Source organism: Cheilinus undulatus, linkage group 13 (genome assembly GCF_018320785.1).
Source record: "Cheilinus undulatus linkage group 13, ASM1832078v1, whole genome shotgun sequence".
Classification (NCBI taxonomy): Eukaryota; Metazoa; Chordata; class Actinopteri; order Labriformes; family Labridae; genus Cheilinus; species Cheilinus undulatus.
Genome location: NC_054877.1, coordinates 19,591,534 through 19,604,272, shown reverse-complemented (window position 1 = coordinate 19,604,272; position 12,739 = coordinate 19,591,534).

Here is a 12,739-nt window from a genome sequence, read left to right as displayed (position 1 = left end):
GCTCACCCATTCAACATCGCTGCCTGTGACCTCTCATTCATCATGACAAAAAAGAAATTTAAACCAAGTTAAAGCAGTGACTCATGAGGCAAAAATCCTAGCTTTGGCTACTTTTCTTATGTCTGTATGCTGCATTTGGCTGTTTGGCTGTGGCTCCATTATATCTCAACATTGGCACATAGAAGAAAGAGTCACCGTGCATGCCGAGGTGATAGCAAAAAGCTTTTTCACTTCGACTCAGGTGAAATATTTGAAATGTTCTGACTCTTAACTTCACCTCAGACATCACTGGGGCAGAGCTCAAATATGCAGAAGGCAGATGTTTGTATTCAAGAGATTGTAGAGAAAGACTGCGTCTGTATTAGGCTGTTTTTTGTGCTTTTGTAACTTTAAAACTCTCAATGCCGCTAAGTGAAAGGAGTTTATAAAAGGAGTGAATCAGAGAGTGTAGAACTAGAGATTTACAGATTGTAAAAATCAGAGGAGGTACTATTACCAATGTTTGAAATCCCAATTAAAAAGACAGCTGATACAGATGCTGATGTTTTTCTCATCACTTCTTTTGGTGCATGATCCCACCATGCAAACATTTTCTCTCATCTTTGACCAAAAAAACAGATCAGAGTTTGTCTTAATGCAGGGCTGTTCAACCTTTTTCCATTTGGGGCCACATACAGAGATAAATAAGGGTGGTGGGGCCACATTCATACCTCACCTTGAAGATAAAGCAAGTAAAACCAGTCTAATGTAGGTTAAGATATGCTTTGTGATTGGGCATGCTAAAATGGCTATTTAATGACTTACAAGGCAAATAACTAATCATTTTAAGGAGTCTGAGGAGGCCAATCAGATTCAGGGGTATCTGGTCAGCATTTGATACCACTGGCTCTGTCCCTGGAACGTCATTGGTGCTGCTGTTCGCTGTTGTGATCTATCAGGGTGCAAGAGATCAAGATATTATTATTTTGGTTGCCAAAATATTTAACATTTACAGTGTTGTCTCAATTTAGTCATGCAAAAAAACATGAACAAATTCATCGTGTCAAAATGTTTGTTTACAGAATTAGCATAGCATTGATTTGTGCTGAAACTAAGAAAAAATAATGTAGTCTCGTACAAGATTCATGCTCTAATGTGAACCAAATTTGATTTCATTTCATGAAATTGTTGAGGACCTGTCAAAAATGACGAGTCACAAATCTCCTGCCTGATAATAAATCACTCCTGATCAGTTGGTAGGTATGTCAAATGCCAACATTAAAGTGGTACAAAACAACCGTTTTACATCTGGTACTGACACTGGTCCATGCCCACATTATTTGCCGATGGCTGTAGGGCTGACACCTTCCAGTCGACAAAACTCATCCGTGCTTTGAGTAATTTTACCTCACCACACCTGAGAGTCACGGAGAGAGAGAGGTGTGTCTGTGTGAGGCAGACGCTCACCCCTAGGAGGATTCAAAACCGAGCTGGACGGACTCGAGATTTTATGAAGTCCCGCAGTCTAAATGAAGTTACATTCGAGTAACAGTTAGCTTAATAATCCCTCCCGCAGATACTGTAGTTCTCTTGTTGCTTAATGAGCAAATACGTAGCAGTCTGATATGAGGCAGACGGACAGACAGCGAGGATGGAGAGAGACGAGGAGAGAAAAGTTACAGTCAGGAGTAAAACACAATGCAGCATCAGACTGCATGGACTGTTACAGACTGTAAGAGTAAAGAAAAGTTTTGGTAACACGTTTACTTTTAACTATTTAACTTTAATGTGACCTTCTTTTTAAGTTACTATCACTCTGTGTTTGAGAGAACAGAAAGATTTCTTCATTTATATTATAAACATCAGTTAGGATGTGATTATAGTCGTGAATGTGTCTTAAAATGTTGGAAATATCTGACTGTTACATTTGTTATAATTAAGCTATTTTATATCAGGGTTATCCAAACAACGGCTCCTGGGCCAATTGTGGCCCTTTTTTGATAAATTTAAGGTTATTTCAGTTTAATTAGTGAACATTTTATTCATTTATGTAAACCAGACACTCTTTTTTTATGGTAAAATTAGTGGAAAGGTTAAAAAAATGGAATTTTAAAAAATTAAAATGGAAAAAACTGAATTTGACAAAAAATGAAATGGATTTCATAGGGCCCTTGTTTAAATGATTAGTTTTCTGGTTGGTCAGGGGTCTTTTTCTGTCAGTTGATTAATCGTTTTATAATTTTACCTCAATGAATAACATTACTTTTTCTTTCCCATATGTCATTTACCCGAGGTGACTTGTAGAGCAGCGATTGTGACATGAGCAAGCGTAACTCTGCGACTTTATGTGATTATAGCCTGTGAGTAACACTGTAGAAGTGTGTAAGGTTGTCACAAACGGGCTGATTGGCACCTCGTAAAACATTCATTCAGCCTCCCGTCACCACGCGCCCTCTCCGCTGGGTGCTATGATTCATCATCTCGCAAGCGAGGGAGGTTAAACTGTAAAGGGACGTTAGCCTGTGTCAGAGAGGCCTCCCCTTCTGAACAGCCTCTGCTGAGCCAGTGATGACATTTCCATTTGACCCACAGCCAACATCCCTGTAATGAGAAACCATCAAAAAGCAATCTCTTAAAATAGAAAGAGATTTCAATTTGAAGATGCCTATATTGATATGCAAAATATGGCCAGGGAAAGCCTTCCATAGATCAGTCGGGTACATTGGAAGCTATGTGATGATGCCTTGTGTTGGTTTAATCCGCTTATGCCACAATAAAATTATGCTAATGAGTAGAGAAAAGAAATTTTCAAAAGGACTGAAAATATTAATCTGACATTCAATTTTATTGAAGATGTGTATGAAATTGATTTCGTCTCATTCCCCTTTGAGACCTGAATCAATGGTATATTTCCCATTATTGCACAAGAAGCTACGGTGAGTCCATAAATCTGTGTGCCAGTGAAGAAGTGTTAGGAAGATAGATCACTTGAAATATGGGCCACTACAGCACCATTGGTAACGGATAAGACAGGAAAACAGCCCATCTTGTTCAAACTAAATTTTTAAATAACTACAAATTTTTGAAAGAGAAGTTTATATCCTCTTTTCCTGTCAACTTGAAGTAGAAGTATCAGTCTTTGGAGCTTCAGTTTCATTTTCAGTCTTTATCAGGGCTAAAATTAGGAAGAAGGAAAGTAGAAAAAAATCATATCACTTATGTTTTGACAGATATGAAGTTCTGCTTTTGATTAATCAGCAGGAATAATAACTTTCCATATAGATTTAATTTTAGCTGAAGAATTAATTAAAACGTAAGTTGACTTGTCTGCGGCAAACAAATCTGTTGTGACTTCCTGATAAAAACCTGAAGGCAAATCTTATTGAAGTTTGTTTTTAAGGTCTCTATGACTATACTATGAAAATAAAGGTATTTTAATTGTTTAGAGTGCCATGGAGTTTTCCTTGTTAAACAAATACGTTTCTAAAAATCAGATTTATAGTTACAGCAGATGCGTGCTAGTTTTTTTTGAGTCTCTCAGAGGGAAAAAAGGTTTAATCTATTGTCCTGTGTAATGATTTTCAAAGTCCACAGTGTGCAGTTTCTGTGCAGCTGTGTTGCTCTTGTAGTATCACAATGTGGCGTTTGCAGCCCTGCACTTGTTTAACTCACAACTAGAGATGCAATGATTCCAGGTCAGCTGCTCCATTCTGATTTTCAATCTTTTCCTGGTCTGACCTGCTGATTCTGATTCTAGCCACTACAGATTTCAATTAACCTTGCAAAACAGATGGATATGCCCAGTTCCTAGTTTCTCACTGGCGAATCCATCTTCTAAAGCTCCCGTCTGAACCATTTGGGCACGGTTATAAAGTGACAGGACCAATCAGCAACGAGGGCAGTACTTTCAGGTGCGGTGGAGTTGTGACGTAAACAGACAGCAGCAAAAGGCTGGTGCAATTGATGGAAGAGCTTAGTGTGGATGCTGTGTTCTGCCTTTGGGTCCGTGTGAGTGCTTTGTTGTCATGTGGATCTTTGTTTATTTCCTGTTTCTGTGTGAGAGCGTGTCCTCTATCTGTGTGTCCAGCTTTGTTCCTCTCCTGTGTTTCTGTTCGAGTGTGCTGTCTGTCATCTCTGCCATCTCTGTGCAGGTCTGTGGTTGGCTGGTGGAGTGGGGCTGGACATCTGAAGCCTTCAGCTGGTTGGTGGCGTCTCTGACAGCAGCACTTTGTTGCCGACCTCCAAACAATAGCTTGTAGTTTTGATTGTGAAATGTGGGTTATTGGTAATTGTGATTTCTCTGGGAAACTTGTTCAATTGTACTTTTTGTTGATATTTTGGTTGTTGGGAAGTTATGAAACATATTAGTGTGGCAAATATGCCAAAAATAAGAAATCAGGAGGGGAGTAAATAGTTTTTCACAGCACTGTGTGACCATGAAAATGGATCAGAGATTGTCCTATAGGTTACTTCTTTTTCTCGGTGAACTTTTCCAGTTTGTTACACTAGATACCAGCATGAAATTGATGCAACAAAACAAGTAAAGATTTCACCCACTGGCAATTGTTCATGCCTCATTATTGCATCCCTTTTTAGGCTTTTACTGTTTTGGTTTTCATATTGCTCTTGGTTCACATGAGGTTTAATGACCTTCTTCTGCGGTCAGGATTACTGTGACAAGTGTCATTGCATCTCTAAAGACATGTCAGTGTCAGGAGGAAATTTCTGCTCTGACACTGAAGCTGTCACAGTCCGAGATTTAAAACTTTTGGACACTTAACTCTGCTTTTAATAGTAGTGATGCATGATAAGTATTTTTTGAACCGATAACCGATAATTTCCTACTCCTGATGGTTGAAAACTGATAATGACCGATACCTTTTTTCAATAGTTGATTTGAAAAAAAAAAAAGTTTATCGGATGTGTTTATGCACATCTGGGGGTAATAAGGGGTTAATATGTAATGAACAAAGATATTTATAATTTATTCTAACTGACATCACTCGTGTTTCAAAGAACAATTCTGACTTTACGGCTGTTATTTTTTAGTTAAGCATTTGTGTTCCAAGTACAACATACACAAACAACTGACAGGTTTTTCCCCATTTCCCTTGAAATAAATTAAAGTATCCTAACAAGTGGTCAAATCTGACATTTCAATAAACTACACAAGGATTTAGCTGACTTATATCAAATCAGACATAAAACCAAATGATAACAGGCTGTCATGCTTAACAAATGGAGATGTTTGGGAGTCTCTTTTTTGCTTTTGCTGCTTAAGTCAGAATTAAAGAGAGTTGATGTTTTACATAAAGATTAAAAATATGCACTGACACAAGTCATATCAGAAATAGGTTAAGAATGTAAAGTCTGTGGCTAAACTTCTGTTCCTAATGTTGATCAGACTGAATAAAACCACATCAAACGGAGCAGGGATACGTCTGTGAACGCAGCGTTGGATCAGGAGACTGTCAGACTGGTTTTGTCATTATTACCTCCGCTAAGGAGGTTATGTGATCGGCAGGGTTTGCTAGTTTGTTAGTTCGATTGTTAGTTTGTTTGTTAGCAACATAACGCAAACAGTTATAGACAGATTTTGATGAAATTTTCAGGAAATGTCAGAAATGGCATAAGGAAGAACTGATTAGATTTTGTGAGTGATCCAGATCACCGTCTGGATCCAGGAATTTTTTGAAGGACTCTGGACTATTGGGAGATAGGGCTAATGGCAGAGGTCTGAGCTCTCCAAGTGCTTTTCTAGTTAACGCTGCCTTTTGGCTCTGATGAACTTTCTGCAGTTTCCAGTGCCTGCTCAGTCAGCGCTCTGCCTGGTATTAGCTGTTGGCCAGGTCCTTATGCCCATGGCTGAGGCTAGTTTTAATGTCGTTAGGATGAAGATTTTTAAGTGACTTATAAGATCAGTTGTGTTTAAACTCACGGACTGTTTTCCACACTTCGGGATCTTTGCGGGACAAATTTTGCAGACACTGTCATGTTATCCTCCCTGTAAATACTGAATAACTCTGTCAGTTCTGCTGTGTTGCTAACCTCTGCTAGCCTCCTAGCACTGAGGCTGCTTCCTCTTCTTCTCTGGTGCTTAACAGCGGTTCTCGTACTGCAGCGCCACCTACTGTCTCGTAATGTGTAGTCTCGTGGAGAAAGAAAACAAATTCCTTTATAATCTGTGGATTTTATCGGTTAATATTTTATTATTGGAACATTTGAAATATGTAAAATATATGCAATATTAGCCGATAATTTATTGGTGCCGATAATTATTGTGCATCCCTAAATAGATAATAAATCATTGTTGTTCTTTTTGGCTTTATTTGACAAGACAGTGGATAGAATAGGAGAATAGGAAGAGTGGGGAGGGAACAACAGGTTGGAGTCAAACTTGGGGTGCTTGTTTGGAGGACTATGGCCTCCAATTATGGAGTTTGACCTAACAGCTACAGGCGATCAGTGCCCCATACAAGTAGTTAATACAGATCAATGAAGCTGATGAATCCATAAATGGGTAAGACAAGTGATTCATCATTTCTAGGCTGATACTATTGTGAGATGAGTCTCATCACACCCCTACATAATGTATTTGATATTTGCTTTTTGAAAATGTTTTCAGTTTAAACGAACAGCTTTCATATTGTAAACTTGCAATCTCCCATGTTCCCGTGGGATTCAGGTCCTTTGTGGATATGAGATTATGTTTATTTCTTCGAAACATTTCTACTTGTGATACAGTCCAATGCAAAAATAACAGATATTGTATTGTTTAAAGCAGGTGGTATCAAAAAAGTTTAAAAGAATCTGAACTTTGCCAACTTTACTGCACACCCTGCAGGGTTTTCTATAGTTGAAAGCACAACAGGTAGATGTACAAGTGCATTAAAATACAACGTTCAGACTTCTTTACTGCTTTTTATTTTCTCTCCTGTGAAGAAAACCATCGCTAACAGAGTGAGTCGAAGAAAAAAAACAACAGTAATTTTCGTTTAATTTTCCTCCATGGATGGAACCAGATGAAAACATTACATGCTCTACTGTCATCGGAAGCTTTCATTTTCTCCAAGCCTCGGATGAAATCTACCTTATTGCTGCTTCCCTCCTCGCCCACATCAGCTGTAATGAGAGAATATTTCCCCAGAGTGAGAAAGCCGATCCAAGCTGCACTTTTAGAAACTTTATTAAACCAACTGAAGCAATTATTTTTGTGTTTGCCTTCCTCCTGACAAGTGACGATCCATTCAATAAGGCTGGTAAATGTTAATGTGAAATGAATTTTCTGTGGAGTTAGTGATCAGTGATATCTTTTCCAGGTTGCCAACGCTAGTTTCACCTTCCAGCAGGGTTGGTTCAGCTGTACGGTCCTGTGGAGATGTGAGACAGGTGCAGGAGCAAACAACCACAGAAATACCTCAGACTCAGAGGGATTGCATTTTAATACAAAAATCCGGCGAGGCTCCAGCTGGGGTAAAATCTTTTATTGAATTGCCCAGTTAGCCTGTGATCAAACACTAGGATCACAGGCTGGTGGGAGATTGTGTTCCTCAGCTGACATTTATCTATTCATCTTTTCGGAGAAAAGGGAAAAAATGGTAGAAAAAAATCAATAAGGCTTTAGAAATGAGACACTGTCGGATGTGGGCAGATAGATGTCTTGTCACACAATTTTACCAACAACTTCAGCATTCAGCCTGAGGAGACAAGATGTACTCTGCTGTATGACACTTAAGGTGGTGATTCAGGTGACTTTGTAGGCAAACTCAGAGATCTGAAAATCATTGCTAATACCAATCCATGTTTGAGCAACTGCTGTCACCAAACAGTGATATCTGAATGTTTCATATGTGAAGTCAAATTGTGCAGAACAGCCAAATAAAACCGACAGATTGTTGACAGTCTTGGTGCTGTGCTAAATATTACAAAAGGTGTTGGAAAATGTTGAATCATGGCACAATTTTGATTTCTATTTCGTTGTTGCCACAATTCAAAACAGTCCTCTACTTCTGATGACATCTAACTTTTTGCTTCATGTTTACCACATTATTCATAACCTTGGGGAGAAGAATGCAGGAGACGTCTCTTATGTTTGTAAGCAGCTACTGGATGCCTTGCTTTTCCCTCAGGAAAGTAGATCCATCCATGCATCCATCAGCTTTATTCTCAGCGGGTGTGTCGCTGAGTGGGGAAAATCTGGTGGAAACCTGGCTGGTTCTGGCTACAGGGGGCTGACAAGCAAGAGCAGAGAATAAAGGTTTGACAAAGGCTTCAGCTGAGGATGTCAATAACTCATTTGTTTGTAAGGCCAATATTTACAGCTGATGTAGATAGATTTTATAGCCAAAATATAGGTTGTAAATATTGGCACAAAACCTTAACATCTGCTGATACAATAATTCAGCTAATATCTGTCAGTATCATACCAATAATACTGTGCACCCCCTAGGATTAAACCACAGCTTTTTAACTACAGACGATCTATTTTTAGAAAAACATGTTTTATTCATAATGTAAAGTAAAACTGTCAACACTGCACAGATGTCCTCATAAAATGTGTAAATCTTCATTTAATTTTCAGTAACATAGGTACATATTTCAGAGCAGACTGGTTTCTTTTGAATTGGACATATGATACTTGAATATCTCTGAAGTTCAAAGAAAAAAAATCATCTTTGAAACCCTCTAATATGGAGAAGCAGTATGTCAGAGTAGTCATCTCTCATGCCAAAGGTAACTTTCATTTTTATCGACCAGTGAAAATGTTTCAAACTGTCACGATTTTCATCGTCAGGAAGAGTGAGTCTCCATGCAAGGGCAGTAGGATGGAAGGATTCGTCTGAAGTTTCTTCACATTGTGCAGAAGTTCTCTTTTGTGCATTTAAATGGGCAGTGAATCCTCTTGAGATCTAATCCCAGAGAGATGCTCTGTGTAAAGGCAGTAGCACTACTTTTGAAAACAGAACAAAAGAAAAACGTTCATTAAATATGCTGACTGAAAGCAGTGGTTCTCACACCAAAGTAAAGATCCAAATAAAGCTGTAATGTTCATGAAAATGAGCTTACATACCAAGATGACCCACCTCCTGACATTTGTTTAAGGCAGATCCTAAGATGAAAACACAGTTTTCTATTGTAGCTACAGGACTTTGTTTAACCCTATAGTACATCTGACATGTAACCCTCTAATGCAGTGGTTCCCAGCCTTTTCCAACTTAGGGCCCAATTTTAAGTCTCAAAAATTTTCGTGGCCCACCTCCAACCCCATAAATACGGAGGCCATATAATGTGTTCTCAGAGCACTTAAAAAAAAAAAAAATTAAAGATTTAATATAAAGGACTGAACTGAATACAGGAGAAACATGTTGGAAGCTCCACAGTCGCTAACACAGCATCTGTAACATGTTGCAACATCTTCAGTATTACAGTTTTCAAGGATCTGTCCACACAATAACCTTTAGATAACAACAAAAGTTCCTATCTCTCATTTGCTTGTCATGTCTAATACTTGAAGGAAAAACAAAACAAAATTAAAAAAGAATATTTGAACATTTTTGATATTCTTTTAAACATAACTGAGTTTTAACATTTAAAACACTATTCTGTATATTTTTATTTTTATATAATTACATTCCCCCCCACAGAAATCATACTATTTTGGAAATGATGTGGCGGCCCACTTGCAATAGGCCGCGGCCCACAGGTTGGGGATCACTGCTCTAATGAATAACTCACTGGCCTGTTTAATCCCAATGGTGTGTGATTCAGTGCTATTAATGAGCCAGCATGCTTTGCTTTCTATCTGTCAGCAGAACCACAATGATTTTCCAACTGTTATTTACCAAACTGACAACCTTTGGTTGAAAAATAAAGCCAGTGTGGGAGTGCAAGAAAACTTCACTTTTCCAAGTGTCCACTGGTTGACTGCAAAGCCAAAAAACCACGAGACCCCATAAATACCAGTTTTTACATGAGACTTCATAGTCATGATTAAAGACAAAAGCAAATTTGGTTTTAACAGCTTAGAGAGAGAGAGAGAGAGAGAGAGAGAGAGAGAGAGAGAGAGAAAACATTTTTTAAATTCTCCTTGGTACGTGGCTTTGAGTACCATTTTTGCCTTTTTCTAGCTGGGTTTCCATTATATTTTTTCTCAAAATGAAAGGGATATGTATTAAATTTCTAATTACAATTGCGCTTTGAATGTATTTCCATTGAAAGGATTTTTTTTGGCATGAGCCTTGCAATTCTTGTAAAATCTCATCTCACGAGACTCAGCTGCAAGGAAGCTGGATGCTCAAAACCTGTTGCATGTTGGAACGATTATGATTACATCTACAGTGGTTGCCTTGATAATTCTGAACAAAATACGAAGGAAATGGACGACAGTTGAGAGGCAGAGTCCATATGTATGGCAAAAGCCACGTATTAGGGTAAATATGATGTTAAGAAAAGTCTCGTCTCCTCTTCTGTCCACACGTACCTTGCTATGTTGTTTCAGAGTGAAATGGTCACGTGACACTGTACGTTACGTTCTGTGACGTGTAAATGCAGAAACCGTGTTTCCATCGCACTCCTGCGTTATATATAGTGCTGAACAAATTTATTAGACCACCCAAAGTAAGGTTTGCCACAGCTGCCCTAAATTAACAGCATTGGTAATTACCAAAATCATTTTTTATGTTTCTGCAATGGTTACTACACCAATATGTAGAAGCTCTTTAACCCAAATGATATTTTTAATGCTAAAATATAATTATTATTGTTATCCATGAATTTCCAAATTTACTGATTTACAAAAAAACTGAAAAAATAGTAAAGCACATGATTATTTCTTGATTAACATGTCAAATTATAGTTATTTACTTGCATTCCTGAACAAAAAATGAGTTTTAGTGGTTAAATGTTATGCTTGATTAATTCCTGACTTCTCAGAGAAGCCCAGTGAGCCCGCTCAAATTTGGGTATAAAAAGGTGAATTCAGTTTGAAATTCCTCATTCCTGTTCAAAATGGTAAAACATGGAGAGCTCACTGAAAATGAAAGAGTCCGCATTAAAGCACTTCATGATGCTGGATGGTCTCTGAGACAAATATGACAGGTGGTCTAGTAAATTTGTTAAGCACTGTATATCCATATCCAAAGGTCTGATAAACCTCCTCATGAGAGTATAAAAACTTAAGCAATGATTGAGAGGTTTTTCAGAATTCAAGTATTTTTTGGAGATTATCTTTTGTGCTATTTAGATTTTGCACATTTCTAAGGGTAATGGAAACACAGCTTCTTCTTTTTTTGCACTGACATTTCAAAACTTTTTACAAAAAAAACATGATGGATGAAAGTTTTGATGTCTTGGTGCAAACATGATAAACACAAGATAAGATGTAATGTTGGACATAAAAACAGTCTCCGTTTGCAAAGGCCTTAAGAGTTTTTTATATATATTTTAATAGATTTGTATTATGAGGGCATGACTGAGTGGACAGTGTTGTAGTTGTTTTAAGGAGGTTGTCTGGATCAGAGGATAACTGTTATCAATGCTCTAATCAGCTGCAGAGGTGACAGAGTCCCCCTCTCCCACTCAGTCGAGCCAAAGGTACAACATTTAGGTTTGATTTGAATCCCATGACCAGTTCTTTAAAAGACAAATCAGACAAATCATGGGAAGTTTATAAAGGGCTGGTGAGACTTTTTGTTGAAAAGTGGGGGATTTAAACTTATTTTGCCTACTTTGGCTCAGTTAACTTTAATGGATATTAAAACCATTTTCTCAACAACTTATATGGTTGTAGATCGGCTGCTTTAAAAACTGTTTTTTTCTTTTATCCTCTCAGAAATGGCCAGAAATAAGATGTTTAACTTACAAACAGAAGTGTTTTTTTCTAGGGGTGTTAGAAAATATCAATATAGTAAAATGTTTCAATACTTTGCTGTGCAATACCATACATACTGTATGTTTTATAATGCTGTTTTGATATTTCATTAATTATGAATTTACTTTGTTGGTGTGTTAATTTTTTATTTTAAAAATGTAAACTCACAAACATGACATCAACAAAGAAGTTGAAATAAACCAAACATCCCTCTGTATCAGGCAGGCTCTGGGTGACAGTGGCCCAACATTTTAAACCACATAGACTACAAAGCCAATCCTCTTCAGTCGTAAAACAGCATCCATCAATCTGTCACTGTGAGATGGAGGACTAGCTCCTGTGGCTCAACAAAACAATAAAACACCAAAACAAGTGCAGCAAGACTCAAAAACACGCCCCTGAAGGTGCTACTGTATTTTCTTCAATCACTGGATGGATTGCAGCATATTTTAGCTGTTAGGTTCACTGAGGGTAAGGTTTGAAGTAATTTCTGACTGTTTCAGATAAAATATCTATTTCATGTAGTGCTAAGCAGCTTAATAGAAAGGACTATGACATAATTAGACAGTTTGATATGTATTCTAGCAGGCAGTAAAATACAATGAAAACATCTGACAGTCATACATTGATCACACTGTTTAAAAGAACATCAAAATGATTTAATCTAAAAGTGCACTGCTTTGGCTCCACTCCAGATGTGCTTTCCCCTCTGGCTTTATTTTCACTCTCTACAGTCTTGCCAGTTGTCCTGAATACAACACAATCTGATTGGCTAGATGTCACTTGAGTTCTAGCAAATCAGTACTGTAACCTGGGTGTCACTGGCACAGTCAGCGTAAAGTATCACTTTCTGTTTTCCTGGTTCTACAGTGTTGTTCTATGCTGTTTCTT